This window comes from Coffea arabica, chromosome 1e, assembly GCF_036785885.1.
Source record: "Coffea arabica cultivar ET-39 chromosome 1e, Coffea Arabica ET-39 HiFi, whole genome shotgun sequence".
NCBI classification, from domain to species: Eukaryota; Viridiplantae; Streptophyta; class Magnoliopsida; order Gentianales; family Rubiaceae; genus Coffea; species Coffea arabica.
The window spans coordinates 31,919,831-31,944,454 of record NC_092311.1 but is presented as its reverse complement, the minus strand read 5'-3'; the positions used below and the strand labels follow the sequence as shown (position 1 = coordinate 31,944,454).

The following is a 24,624-nucleotide window of genomic DNA, read 5'->3' as shown; positions in this document are numbered from 1 at the left end:
AAGTTATAGGGTTACAGTAGGATTAAAATAATTACATTTACTACCACTCAGGTTTGACCAAATTATTTAACAAACCCTGAATTCATCAAACAACGATCCTGAATTCATCAAAATACGAGTATGTTTGGATGGCATTTTTTTTTTAAAACAGACTCGTCTTTTTTGTGTTTGTATGAAATCATATATCCCTTCATATTCTCATTCTTATCCCTTCATGTTTTTTCTTTCCTACGTGGCTTAACAAGACGTCAAGTAATTTCCTACGTGGCTTGCTCCTTTTTTGTTTGGATTTATATCAATTCTTATTTCCTATAAGAATTCTTAATATTATAGGATTCTTATTTCCTATCCAAAGTTATGTACTTTAAGCAACTTAAATCAAGATAAACCTACTTTTAATGTTCTTATCAATATCTCTTTATATCCTTATCAATTCTTATTTCTTATGCCTACACTACATATAGCCTCTAATATATTGATTTCAAGCATCAAATTCATGGTTAGGTGTGAGAACCCGTAATTTTCTTCATTTCTTGGTTATTTTATTTTAATTACACGCCTTTCCACATTTTCTTTATTCGAAACATTTTAAAAATAATTTCTATGAGCAAATATGATTTTTAAAAAATTATTTTTCTAGTATAAGTTAGTTCATGAGGTTTTAAGAGTATATACCGGATGTGGGACCCACTAGTGCGGTAAGATCGATAAAATTCGGCCAACTAGGTTAAGTTTTGTATATCGGGTTTAATTTATCAGGTGTTAAGAGATAATTAGAGGTTACCTAGATGGATTATCATTGGAGAGACAAAAGGATAGAGTTGCATTAAAAAAAGGTGACAAGTGTCACTTTGTGATTAAAGGTTGGACTTTGACTAATTTCTTTCACCTTTACTAAACATGAATTTTGACCAATTTCATCTTCATTTTTCCTTCTCTTGGCCGACCAACATAGAGAGAAAAGAGAGAAAATCCCTCAACTTTTGCCTTCTATTCTCTTGCTTAATCTCTTGATCCAACCATTTAAACTTCAAATCACTCCATAAAAACCCCTAGCTAAGTAGTATTGAGGTAGTTAGTAGAGTTGTTTTGGAAGAAAGAGACCTAAGCTACTACCTTTTGGGAGGTATCAAGGTATGGTGTGTAAAGATTCATTGTTTGTTTCCAATAATTGCTAATTCATGACTTGTGGTGGCTAGTTATGTGCTTTTATGGAAGATTTTATAGATTAGAGTGAAGTTAGCTAAATTGCTGATTTATGTGAGAATTTTTCTGTTTTCCTATGATGGATATGGTTGGCTTGAATTGATGGCTCTATATGGTGTTAAATAGACCTCTTGTGCGTTAATTGCGGTTATTTGCGAAAAATTTCCGCTTTGTACCGAAATTTTCAGATTAGGGTTTCAATTTGCCTTGTTCTGTCCGATTTTATTCGAGCATGTTAGAGGCTGAATCAGACTTAGGTTAAAACATGAAAGTTGTAGAAAATGATGTTAACTAGCGGCCTGAAAATTTTCAGTCCAATCGGAGCAACGTAACCTATGAAAAGACTGAAATACCCCTGCTGCCCTGTTTCTGCCCGAAACTGATAATCAGCTTCTGTAATTGGTTAGTTTGACTGGGAATACTACTGATTTGGTTGTCGATGTCTTCTTAAGAATTATAGCCTTGTATATTAGCTTTCAAATGGCTTTGGAATTACCTGAATCGGAGTTGTGTGTGCTGAGATATGATTGAATGAATCAGGACTGCTAGTTGAATTTCACAGTGAGCTTCGAATTGGAGAACCTGGGGTTGTTTTGGTAAATTTGACCTAGTTAGAGTGAGAACTGGACTAAGTAGTTTTCATCAAAGTTATAGCCCTCTGTCTTAGTTTCGAAACAGTATAAGTTGTACTTCAATCCAATAAGTATAGTTTCTGTTATGTCCGATACGCTAAGTAGCGGCGAATCTGCCTTTTTGGTTTCTTAGTTTAAAGCTCATTCCCAGTCATTTTCCTAGCTAAATCTTGTACTTGAATGACTTTGAGCCTATTGAACGGCTGTTGTGATGAATTTATATTGTGTATGACTTTGGGATTGATTGAGGAAAATAATGAAGCCATAAATGGCTGAAAAATAGGTAAATACAGAGGGCATGCTGCCCAAAATTTTAGGGCTACGCGATTCTTTCAAGTTAAGTTGATCTTGGTAAAAATGATGGGTTTTGGGAGTTGTTTGTAACCCTAGGACCAACTGTTATCCTTTTTGCTCAAAAGTCATATTTTATTCTTTTGTACTAGTACTTAACTTGGAAAGGCGTACGACATGTAGTCGAGCCTCATTTATGCATTCCATTTACTGGATTTGTGAATGTAGGAACCATAATTGTTTACCTTGGTTATTCTAGGGTTTCTTGGTGATTAGAGCCCTACCTTGGTTGAAACTTTTGACGTATCCTTGCTTTAACTGGTGAGTGCACCATTCCCTTGAATTCTTGCTAAACTGGTTTTCTGTACTTGCAAATTGCTAATTGTCTTTCCTGACTGTTTATCTTGTATGAGACGAGAGTGTACTTTATCACACTCGTTCTCTTGCCTGTACTGAACGAACTGGAATCTATTACTTGTACTTGTTATGCACTTGAACTTGTTACTTGCACTTGTTATGAGATCGTTTGGAAGTGTGTCCAACGATTTTCCTGTTAAACTTGAGTTCAACCTCATGGAGAGTTAATTAAATCGTGCCAGCAAGGGCTTGGTCGAGATAATTGACAATTCATGGGTACCTGTTCCTGGGGAATCTTTGGGTATTGAGACTCTTGATTCCGGTATACTCGAGTATTACCATTCCTGTTTCTATTTGGCGTTCGGACCCGGTAAGGGGTATGTTTGGTGAACGGGGTTTTGGCGTTAAAGTGGTGCTCTATTGGACTGGTTCCTTTATTTGAACGTTGACGGAGGGTCAACGAAGCTGGATCAAGTATAGCAATGGGGATTTGGCTCCTGAGAGCCACCTGTATCCTTTACATTGTGATGTTCATTCATTTCTCGTATTTGATGTGAATATGTGCCTCCAAAGTACTTTCTCATGAATTCTACTGATTCTACTGTTTATACTGTTGGTACCTCATTGAGCTTTTAGCTCACCCCGTTCCGTTATCCTTGTTTTTCTTATAGGGAACCATCTTTTGGAACTTCAATATTTTTGAGGAATGAGTTGAGCTAGTTTGAAATTTTTTGTTCTTTTGGTATAGCTCCTCGACAACTTGGCAACCCTAAATGTAACTTAATACAATGTTTCCTTCTGGATTTGTGAACTTGCTAATATGTATATTTTAAAGTGTTTCCTCATATTTATGTAACATATGTATTCGGGAATGTATATTCTCTCATGTCAAACAAAGTTTACTTGTACTTGGTTGGATCTTGCATGGCGGCGGCCCTTCCATTTCGTTTTGCTTCTCGTAGTTTTATTCCGGTTCTGATGGAAGTATGACTGAGTCCCGGCGAGAGCTGGGCAGGCGGTCCGCCGAACCCTTTGGTTCGCCTTAGGGTGAGGTGGGGCTGTCACATTAGGTATTTTCAGTGCAAGCGGTTGGCACATTAAAGCATCGATTTTGGGTTTTCACTCCTCTTGATTATCAGGTACAACTTCTTTCAATACATATTTTTTTAAAAAAAGGCATGTTGATCTTCAATTGTAAGAGTTTAGTAACATATCTTCAATTTTGTTTTTTTTGTTTTATTTTTTGTTTGTTTTGTATGAAGACATAGGATTTAAACAAATACTTTCATCGTTATTTTTGTAGGATTCTTGCTAACATGTTTGTTCATTGATTTTTGTGATCATATGCTAAGATGTTTGTTAATTTGCCTTTAGGAAAAACAGCCAAAAACAAAAGGCACTGGAAAGTAATGCGTTATAAATACAAGAGACTTAAATATCTCTATTAGATATATCTGCAAATTCATTAGTTAATTAAAAGACTCTGGTCGTTTACTTAATTAATCTACTTGAGAATATTCATCCACTTGAGAATGGTTTCACAAGGTTTTTTAAAAAGTATCCAGCCTTATGTCTTACCAACATAGTTTAAATAGAAGAGAGGTCAGGAACCTAATCACTTAAACAATATGAACTTCGGGCAACTATTGGCTATATACACTTATAGTCTATGCTTCATAAATAGCGCCATGAAAGTGCTTTGCAGAATACATCAATTCCTTGCTCCCATAATCAAGAAGTTTAGAAGTAAATTCTATCTACATTCAGAATATTAGCTACCACTATCAATGCTCTCAGTAGTCGACATCCAAGGAGTATTCTCAAATGTTGTCAGTAGTCGACATCCAAGGCCCTGTATTGTAAGAAAAATATGGAGTATCCTAAACTGTGTAATGCTTGCAATCAAAATGTGGAATATCCTAAATTGAGGTATGTCGTAGGTGTTAACCTTTTTATCATTTTAATTGCTACAATATCTACATAAACATAACTTTTAGAATATGTGTATTTATACAGGTATATGTTAAAAGTCTTGGCAAGTGATGCAACCAGTAATGCTTGGTTTGTTATATTTGATCAAGAGGTTGAAAGAATAATAGAACACAAACTTTCTTTTGTTCTTGAAGAATTTAACAAGGTAAACTTATATCTAATTTTTTAAAATATTTTTAATAATAGTAGACAATCCTACACTTATCTCAGCCGTTGAATATTCTAACAAAAAAAAAATTTACGCATTTCATTTCCAGGAAGAATTTAGCAATGAAATCGTGTCAATAATTATAAATAAGATCACGTGGAAACCTTTTGTGTTCCAAATTATTTGGTAGTAGAATATTATTTGATACTATTTACTGCACTTTTTATATATTTTCAAGTTTTTGGATGTTATGGTATTGTTGAATGTTATTTTTTTCATTTTTGAATTATTATTCACTGAATTAGATGTTCAAATTTATATTATAAGGATACTTTATATTACAATGTGGATATAGTAATATACTTAAGACAAGTTATAATAGATTATACATTAAATTTGTATTTTATATCGACATTTTTATAAAATTAACTAAATAGTTTATTTTTTTCTACGATTCCTATTCAACGAACGGGTACAAAACTAGTTTTATGCTATGAGTTTGTTTGGATGGTGTATTTTTTTGGTATTTATATAAAATTTTATTGTAATTTACTGTAAAATATGAGAAAAATCTTTGTGAAGAAATTTTCTTTTCTTTTCCTCTTTTTTCTTTCTTTTTTCTTTTATCTTCCTTTCCTCTCTTCCCTTTCTTCGTTGCCACCATTGCTACTCCAACAACTAGCTGTCACTATTGGCTGTTGGCACCGTGCACTTCTTTTTTTAACCTTTCTCTCTCCTTCCCTCTCCTACTTTCTTTTTCACTTTCTTCTTCCTTTCTCCTTCTCTTATCTCTGTTCTCCTTCTTCCTCGCCCCCTCCTCCTCCTTCCTTCCCTTTCCAATGTGATCTGCAATCTACGAGTAAATCCAATCAAATCTGGTCTAGACCCAACAAAGAAGTGAGAAAGAGGTCCCTCATGCGATGTTTGATCTACGACCAAATCTAACCAAATTTGGTCCAGATTCAACAACAGAGGGGATGGGGGTCGCAGGTGTCACGGATTGGCTAAAATCCCTAATAACACACGCTTGTGCAGCGCTAACAAGTTTTAAGATTTAAGTTATGAAACAGTTGCTAGTTCAACCTAACTCTCAAATGTGTGGTTGTGTAAAAAAGAAAGAAATAAGCAAAGAAGAAAAATGTTAGAAGTGAAGAAAAGCCCTTGTATTGCACTCAAAGAATATTAATAGGTAAGTCAAGAAATCTTAGTAAAGCTCTTGAAACTTTTACACAGTACCTTTCTACACTGGTCTCTACAACGTTCCATACAAGGTAAGATTCTTATGTACAAGGTCTAGACTATTCTCCAAAACTCTTGAATGGCGTAAAACACTCCGGAAGCCTTTAAGGTTTGCTACAAGCTACCAAAAATGTTTTAAGAAACCTCCATGCATTGGCCCTAACCTCCAAAACTTCTCATTCGTTCATTGAAATAGACTATGCCTTTACTACCAATTCTGATTTTTTATTGATTCCCTTATAGGCAATAGTGTATGTCTAGCCAACTACGAGATGGACACGTGCAAACCATGTCATCTTCTCCCACTTAAACAAGGCATCATCCATGATGCCTGTTAGTTCTCTTTGTACACTCATTTGAGATTCTCGAACTGCCATAACTTTGCTGCCGACTCTCAACTAGTTTCGAACTTATGTAAACCACGCCAACATACCATGTACTTCTCTATTGGTGCACGTTTCTTGTGTCAAATAATATAATCAGTTAAAATATCCTTTGTGACCTTGTTGTATTCATCCATAACATTTGTGGGTGCCCTCACTAATACGTCCCTCGACAGGTCTTGCAGATTCTTATGGAATAGTTTGAGTAGGCTAATAAGATAGATCGGATATAGTTGGGAAAGAATCTTGTGCAATTTCACTTTGTAGGCAACGTTTTCAATCTTATTTGGTACAATAAATGATCTTTTATATTGTCTCATGAGACTCTTATGCACCCCAATAATGCATTCGTGTTGGAAGAGTTTCATCAACACTTGATTTCCTTTATTAAACTCGTGAAATATGTGTTTACGGCCAATGCATTTTTTCATCCGCTGTGAAGTCTTCTCCAAGTACAACTTAACTGTTTTCGCTCGTTCTTACCAATCTTGGACAAATCAAAATGCGAGAGGATTTAGACCCTTATACCTATCAACAATATTTTTCAAGACCATTGGTTGAAATTTAACACGATCTTGAATAGATTTTTATCGGTGTTTTCGTTCCTCTACAGATTGAAGTAAAATTAGACAACAATTAAAAATTTTATCCAATCGACTTGATTTATAGTCACGTAGCGTTGAAAGTACACTTTCAGTACTTTATTAACTTGTTTCGTCTGCCCATCCATTTGTAAATGCATTGTTATTGACATAAGTTTCGATCCTAACAAACAGAATGTTCCATCCAAAACTTACCCATAAGACGAAAGTTTCGATCACTTATTATAGATGTTAGAAAGCATCAGTACTTGATGACATGCCCCATGAAGAATTTCGCTGTTACCTCTGCTGTGCATTCTTTTAGGGTAGGGATGAACACCATATATTTGGACAAATGGATCACGCTCACAAGTATGCTTGTGCACCTTTTTTTTATCTCGGTTGTACTATAATAAAGTTCATAGAGACACTCTTCTATACGCGTACTGGAATTTGCAATGGTTGTAAAAGTTTAGCAGGTGGTTCGTTTTTTACCTTGTCTTATTGGTATGCAAGATAAGTTCTCATGTACTAATTGATGTCGTCTCTCAAGTTAGGTCAGTAATACCATTCTCGCACAAAAGACAATGTATGATATGTTGTTAGGTGACCAACATATCGATTGTCGTAACACTTCTTAAGAATGAATAGTAGTCATACTTAAGACTTACCCTTATGGTGACACTTGTCACCCTTATTTAATGCAACTCTATCCTTTTATCTCTCCAACTCTTATCCATCTAGGTAATTTCTAATTATCTCTTAACACCCGATAAATTAAATCCAATCCAAAACTTAACTTAACTGGCCGAATTTTCTGAACTTTTCGCACTAACGGGTCCCACACCCGATATACGCTCTTAATTTCTCAAAAACTAACCGATACTAGAAAAATCATTTTAAAACTATATTTACTCATAAAATTTATTTTTAAAATTTTCAAATAAAAAAAATGTGGAAAAACGTGCAATTAAAAGAAATTAGAAATTAAGAAAATTACGGGTCCTCACAGAAATTGAAAACGGTTTGTGGCTTTAGAAACTAGGTTTACAAGGCTATATTTGTGTAGAAGAAATCATTTCCAAAAATCCAGACATAAGTGATTCAAAATCAAGCAACAAAATGGATTTTCTGGACAGTCTCGGATGAACCTTAATAAACAGGCAGCCGAATTTCAAGACTCGCCACGAATCGCTCGGGATGAACTAGAAAATGAGCTTGGTACCATTTTAAAGCTCTAAGAGTCCACTTTCAAATGCCGCAAACGGCACTCAATTTTGATCATCGAGAAAAACGTTGTGATCTCCACAATATCACTGGTCAGAAAATTTCTGGACCTAGTCCAGTTTTGCCTCTTTGCTCATAACTCAAAATTTATCCAACCAAATTGGCTAATTTTTTTTTTGTAGACAACCACCACACACATAACACAACATATATCACTCACATTTGTAGCCAAATTATGCACGAAAATATCAAAGCAAAACAGGGCAGCAAGTCCTTGAAATTTCAGACAGTACCTTCTCCAAATTTCTAACTTTCTTCCAACTTCATTCCATCAATCATTCTATATACATGTAACATAGCACAATATCAGCAACCACCACATGTCAATTCATCACATCAGCCACCAATAAGCATCCTCAAGCCCTCAAGCATGTCATGAGATTGCAAGAAAATAATTACTCAACCAATCAACCCAAATTCTACCATAGGTTGCAAACCCATGCTACCTTTGCTCCATTTGAGCTATAATTTTGCAAGATTGAAGTGTGGGTGAGTGAGTTACCTCAAGAACTTAGTTAGACAGCTTTAGGGCAGAAATTTTGACCGAAATTCCTCCAAGAAAACCGATGAACAGCCCCCTCTTCCAAGCTAGGATCAAAGCCCTCTAATGGATGATGAAATTGGGAAGTGGATTGAAGCAAGTCTGTGAGGATTTTGGCTAGATTTTTTCTTCCCCTTCTTTTTTCTTCCTATTTTCGGCCAAATAGAGAGTGAAGAGAGGAGAGAGAGTGAAATCAGATTTTGTAATGAAAGTGGAGAGAATTGGTGACTTAATGGTTAAGTCTAAGTGTCAACTCATGCTAGGTCCATTTAGGGTCTTCGCGTGTCCAATTTTCGCGCTCGTTTGCAACTTGTGCACTAAACCTCTGAGGTAATTTCCCTAGTACATTAATAGTACATTACTAGTAGTCTCATGTTCTTAAAATCTCCAATTAATCAAATTAATGTGCCTGTCGGGGCCTTTTCGGCACGCTCGCGTATAAAGGTCAAACTTAAGGGTTTTCTCGTTTGAACTTGGAAATTCAACTTATTCGATTCTAAAACTCTACAATGTGATAATCCAAGTATATATAACAATAAAAATCACGATAAGCAATTCATCTTGAATAAATTTGGACATTAAAATAATATGCGCTTAAAGAACCAATTGGTAAAATTTATTTTCGAGAAATTCATGTACTTTAGTAATTTTTCTTTTTTGGTAACTCGAGTACGAAATATTTTTAAAATGACCAATTTAATAATATTTTGAAATAATAAAATTATGAGTCCTCACATCCTCTCCCCGTTAAGAGAATTTCGTTCTCGAAATTCATACCTTAAATCGAAAACTCCAGATGTCTCTTTTGCATCCCACTCTTACGAATTGTAAAACTTATTCCGCATTAAATATCTCATAAGTCTTATAGTCTTAATCTGTTCACGACGAGCGAGATAACAATTCTTTCATGCGGTTCACAGATTCAATTGCCTTAAGAAATTTGTCAATTCAAGAACAAATGATGTAATAGCCCTTTAAATTGGTATATGCAATGAACTTTAAATATCTCGCAGATCAAATTCGATAAGATCTTAATAGCACACAAGTTTTGTCCTACTGGACCTTAACCCTAGTAATCTTTCAAAATAGATAGTAAGAGCCCTCAAGAATCAATAACTTCAAAATCATATCCGGTTCCGTATACATGTATGCAAATATCGAAGTACTAAATGAAATCTTAAATTCAATAATATCTTATTGTAGTCCCCAAGTCATTTATGAGTATTACTGCCAATTTTTAACCCAAATACGACTTAAAGACCCAAATCCATCAATGCTACTGGTGTATTAATTACTCCCAATGGCATAATTGAATTTCAAAGTGCTTACTTTTCTGATGAACTAGCCTTAATCACACCTTCCTCTAGAATCCTCAATTAGTTGTAGTCCTGTATTAAATCTAACTTAGAAAGTACTACTGTCTCTTGTAGATACTCAAATGATTCATTTGTGCAAGGTAAAAGATATTTAATCCTAATACCCACTTGATTCCAGCCTCGATATTATAGACATGGCCTTCTCACAAGGTGATAAGCGTAACAAAATTTAGATATACGAATAAGTCATGAAATTGATTAAATGCAAAGTAAACTTTCATTTGCTATAAAAGACCATAATAGTTTTATCAAGTTAGGATAAGTTTATCAAATCATTTCAAAAGAAAAAGGGAATAAACAAGATTGTAGCAAAACATGCTAAGTCATCCATGTTCAAAGCAACAAAAAGATTTCATCCATTTGCTTAATCCTGACTGTCACCCTATCAACAACTCAAAGCATCTAAATGAGTAGCAAATCAAAATTTAAAACTTAACTATCCATAACCTATAAATTCTCACGCATCTAAGTCATCCAGGTATATTTACTCTTACCTCTCCACGAATTTGATACTTAAGGAAATCCACACACACGAATAAAGTAATACCCCTTGATATAATGATATGTACTTCCATTTTAAGGTCTACCCCTTGATATAATGATATGTACTTCCATTCTAAGGTCTTACTCACGTATGTAGTGAAACCATAAATTATACGGCATATGAAACAAGTTCCAAACCCTGACTAAAAACTGTTACGCACTAGTAGGACCAGAATCCTTTTCCTCAAAATTTTGTCTAAATCAAACCAATCATGACCTACAAGATAAAGTTGAGACTCTTAATGTATTTTGAATGTATCTGTGGCAAAATGCGATTCAAAATTTTCAAAATTAGCGTTAAAGATACAAATTTTCTTCATGATCCAAAACTAAATTTTCTTAGTAAGAGATTTCAAATAATGTTTAACCCCAATCATCAATACATTTTTCAAATCTCTCAAATAGGTTTAAGAAGATTAACCATGCAACTTAATGCATGAATTTTAAAACATATACATAATAATCAGAACATATACATGGAGGGTGTTCCAACACTTTTCCTCAAAGTTTCGAGTTAAAACTATGTTCGGGTAAAGCGTATATTTTAGAAAATACCTTTAAGAAAGATAAATAGACGTGTAGGTTCATATTCGCATAACCTGTGATCCAACACCTTTACCACCCTTTTATATCCAAACCAAGAGCTAACTCTCCTAGTACATAAAGCCTGATCATTTCTAATCTCTAATTCATAACAAATAGGCATTCATGTTCCTAAGAAAAGATTCGAACTTGAACTCTATCTGATTTCGATTCTCAAACGAGTTCAAAATATATATACATATATATATTTATTTTGTGAAAAAGTAAAACAAGTAAGTGAATCTGGGTATAGTAATAGTCAAGTAAAATTGAAAGCTCTTTTGTTCAAGTAGAACAAATAGGTAATGAGTTCAAGTCATCTCACCAAACCAACGAAATACTTCTAGAGTTCAAACTTTCATAAAAGTTGAAATATGGCCATAGGTTTAGTACACGACCCCTTTTTCCCATTCCTGCTGCCATACTTAATAGAAGTCTATAAGCGCAAGAAAAGGAATAATTAAGCATAAAAGAACTTAATGCATATACAAGTTGCAAAAATATTTAGAATCAGGTCATGATTCTTTACATGTATCAAAAGTTGTAGCACGAGTTAGAAGTCACAAAACAAACCCAATATGTCAAATACTGCATATAAGCAATTAAGTGCCACAAAATATAAAAGTATATACAAGCAGGATATAAAAGGTCTCACAGCGTGCACCACTCTTCCTAAGTTCATAGTTAAACCAAAGGGTCCAAATATCACTAATTTCAATCAGATCACATGCCTTTACGAAATTAGATCCAATCAAACTATAACACAAGATGAAACCAAAGGTTATCCATTCGAAGTTCAAAATCTTTAATAAACAAGCCACCAGCCATAGCACCATCATCTCCAAGAATAACCAGTATTAGGGTTTTATAGTTAAAGTCTCAAACTCCAAGTTCAAACCCAAGAAATAAGTACAACTTGCTAACTTACGTGTCAAATGGAAACCAAGTCAATTCACACTAACTTCGTGCTCTTGAATGCGGTTACTCTATATCTCAAAGTTCCCTCAGTCCGTACACCTAAAGATAGGCTCACTCTTCTTGAAAACCAAGAATTTTAAAACATAAGAAGAGTATTTAAAGTAACAAAAAAAAATCTTATCAAGTTCAAGATTTACATTATAAAACATAAGTTCGCCATTCTTCCGAAAATCAAGATTTTTTTTTTCGTGTAAAGTATAGACAAATTCAAGTGTGAGAATACACCAGTATACAGTCAAGGGGAAAAACTTAGTTTAGAAAATTTTAACCTTGTATCAGCCCATCATATACAAAATTCAACAAACTCATCAGTTATTCACAAATTTTCAAATTTGAAATTCAAGTAAAATTCACATATTTACCAAAATTTTCAAGTAAAAATTCACATATTGTTTCCAATCATCGTTTGAAAATAAAACTAGTACATCCTAGTTTTTTTTTAGAATTTCAAAGCAGAAATTCTCTAGGAGGTAAATGGGCGGGAAAATGCATTTTATTCCTTTGATACTCTTTTATCTTGGTTCAAAATCATCATACATGGAGTTTGACCATCAAATCTCGGTCTCTTATCCTCCATAGCCAGTACTAATAATTACCTCAATTCTTTCCACGCTTACAAGTATAATGATAATTCAAATTCGTCTAATCTTTCACTACTAATCTCTCATCCCATATTTTCCTTCAATATAACATCACCTAATTCCTCAATTTTTATTTTTACAAGTCCCAAGTAAGAAACTCTCAAATAATCAATTTCTTTAACCCCTAGGATACAATAGATCCTCGTTCACATAATATTCAAATTAATCCCACAGTTAGGCATCCTAAACTTTAAGCCTAGGATACCCTACAAGATCTAGAGCTTATGCTCTGATACCAACTGTGACGCCCCCACTTCTCCCAAGGGCGTACCCAAGGGTATCGGCGGGACGCCTGCCTAGTTCTCGCCAGGACTCAGGTCCATTTATACTTAAACTAACGAGCAATTAATGGCTAAAAGGGCAAATTAAATAAAATTTGTTTCCTTCGATATATTCAAACTTACAACACAAGAATCCAATATATACATTCAGATTTCCAAAATACAAGTCCATAACCAGCCCTTCAATTTCATTTCCAAAGTTCTAAAATATCAAAAACACGTCGATCTCTTCAAAACATCTTTGATCCAGATTCCTGTTAAGGAAAACAACTAATGGGGTGAGCAATCGCTCAGTAAGGCCAGGAAAAAAATACATATATATAACATGCGCACGTAGTTCAAGTAACATGATCAAGTGATCAAAAGTAATTATCATGTCGTTTCAAGTATCGGCAAGTACTCATAAACACAAACAATTCAAAGATACTGGAGCTCTCCGGAGCTCATTTCCAGATTATTTGCCATACTCCCGATCCACGAACCAGGGGTTGACACTCCGTCAACCGAATAAATATCCAATCTGTAGATCTCCACTTACTTCCCTCCATCCATCAGTTCATCCTCTCGGATCCGTAACCAACAGGCATGTAAAGGCGATACTATACAAGTATGCCAAGCAAGATCTCAAAAGATCAAGTTTCAGGTCCCAAGGTTTACCAAGTTTTCCCGACCAAGACCTCACAATTGGCTGCGAGATTATGAGGTTTAACCATTGGGTTTGGGCGGCCCCACAGGTCAGGTTTTCAAAAACAAATCAAGTTTTAGTCGATGAGATTTTCTCTGCATTCGACTTCAGGTCATGTACATGTAAAATCTAGTAATTTCATGTAATTCATGTCGCAAGTCATGTATTGATCCAAGTAAAGGAGATGAAGTGCGGTAAAGTACACACTTCCCTCAACAAGTATAGTTCATGTAACAACAAGTTCAAGTAGAGTTCATGTAAGCAACAAATCTCAAGTGAAGTACAAGTAAACATGCACTTGACACTCACCAAGTATCAAAAGTCAAAGTTTGAGAAATTAGCTCTAAGACGCTTCGCCGGGAGTTCCCTCGAAGTCCTCTTGAGATCCTGAAGGTATGCAATAATGCATTGTATATCAAATTCCAGGCCATACAGTATTCGTGTAAAGAAAAGAAACAGTCAATCTTGACTCCAAAATTCAAGTTTCCAAAGTATTTCAGTTCATAAGGAACCGACTTTCAAATGAGGTCTCAAGTGATAGGTGAACTCAAGTTCACCATGAAAATAGGTTTGAAATGCTCTAAGAGTTGTAAAAATGTAACCTAGGCCCTTAAAAGAACATTTAGGTCCAAATTGGAAATTTTCACTTTTCGAGTCATTCTTGGAAAAAAATCAGTCCGGAAGTTTGGAAAGTCTAAAAATGGAAAATTTTACACTGTCAGAAACTTCATTCGAAGCATAACAACTTTGTAGAAGGTCACTTTCCAAGAATCAAATCAGAAACAAGTCAATTTCTCCAAGAAAGTTTACTATTCATTGAAGATAGGTCAAAACAGTCCAAGTTTTTCCAATAACTTTGGAATTTTGCCAAAATCATAGAATCAAAACCAGCCTTTGAAATTTGATATGCAGGTAAAGTTCCCCTCCAGGTTTCAAATAAACAAACAGAACTCGATTCCGATGTTCCTAGCTCAAGAAATAAAAGTTGAAGTTTCGCTAAAATTCCTGGACTGCTGGCCTTTCCAGAAATTTTCCAGATTTAATGCCCTTCGCTAATTAGGCCGTATCTCACTCGATTCTCAGTGAAATTGAAAACGGTTGGTGGCTTTAGAAACTAGGTTTACAAGGCTATATTTGTGTAGAAGAAATCATTTCCAAAAATTTAGACATAAGTGGTTCAAAATCAAGCAACAAAATGGATTTTCTGGACAGTCTCGGATGAACAGTAATAAACAGGCAGCCGAATTTCAAGACTCGCCACGAATCGCTCGGGATGAACTAGAAAATGAGCTTGGTACCATTTTAAAGCTCTAAGAGTCCACTTTCAAATGCCGCAAACGGCACTCAATTTTGATCATCGAGAAAAACGTTGTGATCTCCACAATATCACTGGTCAGAAAATTTCTGGACCTAGTCCAGTTTTGCCTCTTTGCTCATAACTCAAAATTTATCCAACCAAATTGGCTAATTTTTTTTTTTGTAGACAACCACCACACACATAACACAACATATATCACTCACATTTGTAGCCAAATTATGCACGAAAATATCAAAGCAAAACAGGGCAGCAAGTCCTTGAAATTTCAGACAGTACCTTCTCCAAATTTCTAACTTTCTTCCAACTTCATTCCATCAATCATTCTATATACATGTAACATAGCACAATATCAGCAACCACCACATGTTAATTCATCACATCAGCCACCAATAAGCATCCTCAAGCCCTCAAGCATGTCATGAGATTGCAAGAAAATAATTACTCAACCAATCAACCCAAATTCTACCATAGGTTGCAAACCCATGCTACCTTTGCTCCATTTGAGCTATAATTTTGCAAGATTGAAGTGTGGGTGAGTGAGTTACCTCAAGAACTTAGTTGGACAGCTTTAAGGCGGACATTTTGACCGAAATTCCTCCAAGAAAACCGATGAACAGCCCCCTCTTCCAAGCTAGGATCAAAGCCCTCTAATGGATGATGAAATTGGGAAGTGGATTGAAGCAAGTTTGTGAGGATTTTGGCTAGATTTTTTCTTCCCCTTTTTTTTTCTTCTTATTTTCGGCCAAATAGAGAGTGAAGAGAGGATAGAGAGTGAAATCAGATTTTGTAATGAAAGTGGAGAGAATTGGTGACTTAATGGTTAAGTCTAAGTGTCAACTCATGCTAGGTCCGTTTAGGGTCTTCGCGTGTCCAATTTTCGAGCTCGTTTGCAACTTGTGCACTAAACCTCTGAGATAATTTCCCTAGTACATTACTAGTAGTCTCATGTTCTTAAAATCTCCAATTAATCAAATTAATGTGCCTATCGGGGCCTTTTCAGCACGCTCGCGTATAAAGGTCAAACTTAAGGGTTTTCTCGTTTGAACTTGGAAATTCAACTTATTCGATTCTAAAACTCTACAATATGATAATCCAAGTATATATAACAATAAAAATCACGATAAGCAATTCATCTTGAATAAATTTAGACGTTAAAATAATATGCGCTTAAAGAACCAATCGGTAAAATTTATTTTCGAGAAATTCATGAACTTTAATATTTTTTTTTTTTGGTAACTCGAGTACGAAATATTTTTAAAATGACCAATTTAATAATATTTTGAAATAATAAAATTATGAGTCCTCACAAACTGGCCCTCGGTGACTTGCATCTCAAAATGTTCCCTCAAATATGTGGCAAGCATATCATAATTCTGGTCATTTGTCTTGTGATTGTCCCATTTTTTCGTTTGCTTCCACTCAACATACGTGGTGAAAAAGTTGAAGTCGATGGTAGAAGTCCACTGCAATTTCTCGTTCATCTGCTACATATAAGAGCACAAATTTGGCCATTAAAAGTTACAATGGCAAGTAAATGTGACTAATTCTGCCCCAAAAATAGTAAATAGAATAGTTTTAAGGGCAAACATGGTTTACTCCTTGATTGTAGTTCTCCATACACAGTTGATAGTTATTTGAACCAATGGATGAGTTGGAAGAGCAAAATGATGTGCAGCTACTAGGAGAGGCTTCAAATAGAAGAATTGTTTTCAGTAATACACCATGAATGAATATATGACACTTATAAAGGTTAGAGGGACTTGCAGAGGGAGTCAATTTTCGCTTAGTTGCGGTCATGGGCTGAATGAGCAATGCATTGGTTTTATCGAACACATAACAACTCAAATTGCAATACCTATAAGGAAAACAGGTGCAGCAGATGACAATTTTTTTTTAATCAACACTACTGAGCCTACTTTTGAACAAAGTCACGCACCAAATATCCGTTCAAGCTTAAGAATGTATACAGAATAGGAAATTTATTTTCAAATCAATTTTTTCATTTTTCGTTATGATTGTAAGCACAAATGAATGAATAAATTTTAACAGATGCTAGAACAGTCTCATTTCTAAGCAATTAAATCTGTAACTTAGAGCCTCTTCAATTTCAGTTAACTTAGCAATTTTAGCTTCAATGTACGGGAACAAATATCTGTGCTGGATTATATACCAAACCATTCCATCATGCTACATCTATATTTTCAACCCTATAGATGTAATATATCAGTCTTTCAAGTCTCTTAATTTCTGTTTTAAATCGTTCCTTGGCTGCACGCAAATAAGGATGACCCTCAAACAGCCATGCCAATCACATCCATTTACAGGATATATGTTACTACCACAGAGTAGCGTTCAATTTATAAACCCAATTAGACAACCAAGCAATCTTGAGCCATTTGGAGATAAAAAACAGAGCAGCAGTGTACAACTTATAATCATCTTGCAAGAATAACTGTCGAAAAATGGAATATAGTGTGCAATTCGTATAATTGACCAACTCAATACAACTACACTGCAACAAAAAATCCGCCGCTGTTTGGATCTAAAAATAGGTTTTTCGATTAATACATCATCAGAACAGCAACACATAACAACTCAAAATATGGAGCCTTGAAAGGCATTAGTTGTTTCGAAGATTAACTTCCTAGCAAGCTAAAAGAAAGTCACCTGTTGTGCAGGTATAGAAAGGGAAGACTTGTTGACCCGCGGAGAAAATAAAAGTGAAAGATTGAGGAAATACTTTGGATTTAGCTGGAATTTGTCACCGATAAACTTTTTTTTACCTTCGCTGAATTAGCAAATTATCCATCGATAAAGGCTCAAGAGAAGTTAACTCATCAGTGGTTTGCCTTGAATTCAAGTAATCAACTCTTCGTCCTATACCATGCACTTGCCGACGGCTTCGAAAGGTACTTGAGATGCAGATGTGTTAAATGGCTGTGGTTATTCGGTGGAGAGAGACGACGAAATTTGATTTCTAAATGTTGAGCAGGTCGGGTGGTTGGAGCTAAAGCGTCCTGCAGCTTTGTGACTTGCACTGTTGCACAACGTGCATACAGAAAGGGACAAAAATAATGGGAAGTAATCTTGAGCCGTTCATCCATTATGTACGTGGAGGTAAACTACTCAATAATGCTTATGTGGAAAGAGTTGGGTAAAAATCAGCTATGAATACATTTGGTACATTTCGTGGAATATATAACCTGTCCAAACATCCTAAGGTGCATTATCAGTAATAAATTCAGATTTTAGCAATCCAAACGCACTCAAAGTTATTACTAATACACCAAACTTCAAGTGTAAAATTTTATCTATGTTTAGTGTAATTATCTAGCTTATTTATGAATTTTAAGTGCAAAAAATTATTAAAAATAATATTTGTCTTTAAAATAAATTATGTAATATGTTATTTTTGAAATCCATTTTATAACTTATAGAGTTTGGAGGGTCATAAATTTTTATTAAAAGATTCCAAATAAATTTGTTTTAGAGAAATAAAAAAAAGATAGAATTGACAAAACATTTATATATTATAATAAAGCTATTTTATTAGCATATTTCGAAGTAGTCTGGCGGTAAGTATATTGTAGTGTTGGCCAGAGGTCCAAGGTTCGAACTCTAGCAAAGGCAACTAAATTTTTCCACAAAACTCGGTTAGTGGACAAAATCGGCCTGTTCAATTTAATCCGGTCAGACCGCCAGGTCGTTGACTAGTCAACAGTTTGCTTGTTCAAGCGATCTCATTTAAAACTCAGCCCGGCCCAATGAACCGACTCGGTTAGTGGACAAAATCGGCCTGTTCAATTTAATCCGGTTAGACCGCCAGGTCGTTGACTAGTCAACAGTTTGCTTGTTCAAGCGATCTTATTTAAAACTCAGCCCGGCCCAATGATCGGTTCGACTGTCGGGCCAGGCCGGGTTTAATTGTGAGAACCCTGAAAATAGACATATAAATATCAGTGCATATTTTATTTACATTTTAATTCTTTAATAAATTTTAGCACTAAGTCCAATTGTTTTTAAATGAGTACGTAGAAATAAACGTTAGGTGCAAAATAAAAGAATTGTGCTAAACTACTAAACTTCTTAGTTTTGTTACATTAACTTCATATTTCTATGGTAAACTATTTCATTGATCTAATAATTAATTTCTTTGAATTCTAGTATTGTAATTAATTGTTTTGCAATAAAAGTGTAAAGATAATTTCTATGTAATAAATAATATAATTGTGCCAATATTGAATTATTCGGTTTGCTATACTAAATTAATATTTATTGAGTTGGATTAATTCTATTACTTTAAAATAAATTCTTTGATTTCCGATAACTAGTTTTAATCGTTAATAATGTTAAATGTTGATAGGAATTTCCGCGTTAAGATGAAAACCAATGAGTTTTAGATAAATATGATACTAATATACTAAACATACTTAAGGCGTGAAAATTTCGATAATTATAGTCTTATCCTTCTGTGTTTTCACAATAAGTGCGTAAAAATAATTTTTATGTGTAAACTGACACACTTGTATTAAATTATTATTTCACTTGACTTTATATTACTAAATTGATAAATTTCGAGTTGGACTAACTCTATCTCTTGAGAAATAATAATTGGAAATTCTAATAACTAATTTAATCGCTAAATAATGTAGGAATTACTAGGAACCTTAATATTAAAGTGTAATCGATAATTATTCGATAAAAATGGTTTAGGTATATTAGGGTATAATTAGACGTTTAAATCACGCTTGGGGATAATTTTTAGAATTAAGTTAGAATTGAGATATTAAGTTGAAGTTAGGGAGCAAAGTGAAAAGACCCTTACCTTACCTTTCCATGCAAACCAAACGGAACCTCTGACCTCAAATCAAATCACGCAGTTATTACCAAATCTGTACGCAAACCACTCTTACATGCAAACCATTCTCATAAACAGCGGCACCACAAAACCATCCAATCTATCTCACGGCTTAAGACCACAAATTCAATTTCCTTCTCTGCACAACAAAACCGCAAACCATTTCTTCCTTCTTAATACCGAGATACCATTCTCTTCATCTTCAACCAACCGACCTCAAAGCCACCAGCTACAACAAATTCCAGCCGCAATTTAGGAGCTAAAGACCACCGACTGCACTTGGCCGAGAGCTAGGGGAGAAATTTCTGGAATATTTCGTGTGAAGGATTAGCTGCTAGCTGAGGTAATTTCTGGTTTAATTAGGTTGATTATTAGTTGAGCAAACTGCATCTGAGCTTGCATGTTTAGATTATACAATCGGCTACTAGAATCAAACCATTAGGAAATTTCTGTTTTGGACAAAATGTTGCTATCGAGACTTTGAGGAGTTAATGCAACTCCATTTGCGTTTTCTGTGGCATCTGAACACCTAAGTGTCTTTAGCTGAGTGAAGACTTGAAGAGTTAAACCATGCATGTTGAATTGTGCATTCGGATGATGTGTTAAAGCAGAGGAAATTTCTGGTTTGGGTTAAGAAAATTTCTGCCGAGAGTTTAGCTTGATTATAGCAGCCTAATTTGGTTCAATTTTGTTGATTGTCGAACTGATTTCTGGTCTGGATATGATAGCTAGGTAATTCAGCAGTTGTGCATGTGAGTTTTAAGTGCAAAATACAGGATTTAACCGTAGAAAAAAAACTGGTTTGTGACTAAACAAAAGCTGGAAAGTTTCTGATTTGGCCGAGAGTTTAGCTTGAATTTTTGCAGCCTGATTTGGTTTAATGTTGTTGTTTAAACTAATAACCATGATTAGATGGTTGATAACAAGTTAATTAGGCTCTGCATACAGCTAATTAGTTAGTTTAAACCAGAAAAATAAAATAAAAAAATGCAATCTGTTGCAGGTATGTTTGTTCGAAGCTAGCTGTGCAGAAATTCTGGAAATTTTGAGGATTTGCAGCTGTTGTTTAAGTTAAATTTTGAATTGGAAATATTAATTGGCTAGATAAGTTTTTGCATGACTATTTTGGGTATCTAAAACCATGTTTTAGCCAAGGAAAATTGGATTTATAAACACTCAAGGGCTGGAAAAATTCTGGAATAGCCGAGGGGTATGATCAGAAATTTCCAGTTTGTTTTCTTTTGGATTTTAAACTATTTCTGGATTTTCTGGATGATTCTAGTCACTGAATGAAATTGGTTTCGAAGTGGAAATTTTTAATAGCTAGCTAAGTGTTTAAATGCTGAATTTGAATACCTAACACCCTGTTTAAACCAAGGGATAAACTGGACCTAAAGTATATTAGTTGCTGGAATTTCTTATGTGATAATTAAAGGTTGAGATGGGATCTCAACTTGATTTTTAAATTTTTCCCTGAGTTTTGATGGATGGAAATGTCTGGAGTTTGTGTTTTGGGGTTCTATAAGAAGTGTATGGATGGTTTGAATAAAAACATTTGGGTGTTAAAAGAGAAAAGGGAGTTTTTCACAAATAAAGAATGAAACTTCAGATTTTCGGATGTCCCTGACCAGTCTCAATAGAATGCTTATATCTTGATGTAGAAAAATCCGTTTAAGGCGCCGTCAGTGGCATTTGAAACTAGAAACATAGGCCTTTGTTCTGTAGAAATTTCGTATTTTTCCTCCATGTGTACTGCTGTCTGTGAATCCTTGAAGTAGACTGTTTTGGTATGAATGTCCTGTTTTCTTCGTGGAATTAAATTTTGATTTGAATTGAACTTGTAGCTTACTTGTGATTTAAATTCTTGATTAAATTGTGGTTGGAAGTGATTAATGTTGTCAAGGGCTAATGATTGATGAAGCCCTTGGCCATTTGAATGACTTTATAAGTACTACTGGATGATGAAAGTTAATTGCTGGAATGTCTTGGAGGCCTTACTTTTATTTTTATTTGCTTATGATGGGCTTGCTGAAACCAAGTGCTAATGATTGATGAAGCCTTGGTCGTTCAATTTTATTTTTATCAGAAATGCAATTGTTGAAATCTAGGGCTAATGATTGACGAAGCCCTAGTGATTTGCTATGTGATTTTGCCATATTTGATCCAAAATATGATTGTGAAATGGAATCAAAACTATGAAAGTCGTTTCGACCTTGCGAACTCGAGTAACTGTGATCAAATTAATCAAAAATATTTTTCCAACTCGATAAATTTTCCTTTAGCTTAAACTAGCCTTAATAGTTATAGAAAATAATTTCTCTAGCTTTTGAAAACCCCAAGTCTTATTTTAATTTCTTTCTTGAAGATTTGCCTTGGATAGTTGTCGGTAGGAAAAGTTCCAAAATAAGAGTTTTAATAGCTTTAATTAAAAATGTAGAAACTTGCTCAGCAAGAAACTTTATTTTAGATAAAATAGTTTTTAGTGACAATTTTTACAAGAACCATAGCTTAAAAGAAATCTTTCGAAGTATCTTTCTAGTTTTGATATTAAGTGGTTTGTCGATTTATCTCAAGAAAATAATACTAATTACCTTTTATAGGGAAAACTACAAGAAATATTTTTACTACTTTTGCCAAGTTTCAACCTAAGTAAATCTTTGAATTTACTTCGAAACGATAAACTAGTTATATACTCGATAAACCTTTATAGTTATAAACCTGAAACTTGAATAGAAATTGAAAGTGTTATATTTGTACTTTAAAGGTCAAACTTGATTTTAATAATTTTAAATAAACGGCGCAGAAAACTTGTTTGGCAAGAAATCTTATTCAAAGCAAATTGGTTCTGGTTTGCGCCTCTAGAAAGAAAGAAATCCTACGAAGTATTTCATCACTTTCATCAGTTTAACTCTAGGGAAATTGTTGATTTATTTGGAGTAGATAAACTAGTTATGTACCAGATAACATTATTGTATTTATAAACCAAGAACCCGTATAACAACACTTATAGTTTTAAAACCTGGTTTTTTAGGGTATTGCGAGGACGCGGAATTCGATTCCAACTTGATATCTGACCTCCACTCTCGGTGAGTGTCCCTGTTTGTTTTATGCCTATGTGGTTAAGTGCTTTATCAACTTGCTATGTGATAACTGTCAAAATGGGTTAAATGGTTTTTGATCTATCGAAGTGAGCAGTGTGTACTTTATCGCACTAGCCGTTCGAGTGGTGGCTTGTGTGAATCTTTTTTTTTTTATGAACCTAAATGTAGTTACGTCGTTGGGTGAATTCCTCGACGCATGAATCTAACTACCATAAATCTAAATGTAGTTACGTCGTTGGGTGAATCACTCGACGCATGAATCTAACTACCATAAATCTAAATATAGTTACGTCGTTGGGTGAATCCCTCGACGCTTGAATCTAACTACAATAAGTCATTGGGTGAATCCCTCGACGCATGAATCTGATTGCAATCACGTCATTGGGTGAATTCCTCGACGCATGAGTCTGATTGCAATCACGTCATTGGGTGAATCCCTCGACAAATTTTATACGGGTATATCTCGAGTATACTGCGTCGGTAGATGAAGTTCGGGCCCGAAGCAGAGGTATGAACGGTGACGGGTTAGGATTAAAATAAGTGGATCTACATGGATTATAAGTAGTGAGAGTTGACGGAGGGTCAACTACGATCATTGGTGATCAAGCGAGGGAAATGGCTCCTGAGAGCCCACGTATCCTACCTTGTGCTGTTATACGCTTTCCTAACTGGTTAAATTTGTGCAGTTATTAATCGCTGTTTGAAATTATGTGATTGCATGTTTTGGGGCACCACTGAGCTTTAGCTCACCCCACGTTTAATGTTTTCCTTAACAGGTTCTGGAAACTGAAAGCTAGATGCTTAATTATGTTTTTCTCTTGGACTGTATTTGAATACTACAACTTATTCAGTGGGCTGTAATGTGTTATTTGGGATAATGTAATTTCCTTTTTTTTTGATTGCCACTTGACGCTGGAAAATGTGTAAACCCTAATTCGATTCTTGGCTTGTAAGTTGTATTATGGACTTATGCATTTCATCTATCCGGTTTGATACGACTTTGTACTTTGGTAAGTAGCACGTAGGACGTTTAAGGGACTCGACTGGTTATTTTATCACTGCTATCTCTGAAGTTAATGTAGATTTAAGGATGATTCTATTCGGGAAAAGTTGTTTTGTAATAGATTAGGTTATTCTTTGAAAGGTTTTGGGTTAGAATGCTTGCGTGAGTCCTGGCGAGAGCTGGGCAGACGGCCCGCCAACCCTTTGGTTCGCCTTAGGGGGAAGTGGGGTCGCCACATTAATAACTATGGTTAAACAATCCAACAAATATGGACATGAGTTATAATGTATCGTTGCACATTTAATCTCTAGAAAACTCCTAAATCTAATTTTTTTATTTCTTCCTTTTTCACTTTTTTGAAAAAATAAGACTCTTGAATATGATGGCAACCCTAATATTGCATCAAGAGTTTCCTGAGAATAACAATCGAAAACCTCTAATAGATTTATTCACTTTTTGAAATAGTCATCCAAACAACAGAAACCATAGGTATATCATACATCAAAATAACTTGATAAATATCTATCCAATCTACAATGCAATGTATAACAATACACACAATGTACAATATTAGGATTTTTGGCGTCCTATTGCCACTTGT

General features: G+C 34.7%; 1 long non-coding RNA gene across 1 annotated transcript; it reads left to right on the top strand.

The window, feature by feature from the left end:
- Window positions 1-20,011: 20,011 nt before the first annotated feature.
- On the top strand, window positions 20,012-24,015 carry LOC113701815 (uncharacterized). Its single transcript, XR_003451013.2, has 3 exons — window positions 20,012-20,262; window positions 22,951-23,005; window positions 23,797-24,015. It is a non-coding gene; the product is annotated as an uncharacterized lncRNA (long non-coding RNA).
- The last annotated feature ends 609 nt before the right edge of the window (window positions 24,016-24,624 follow it).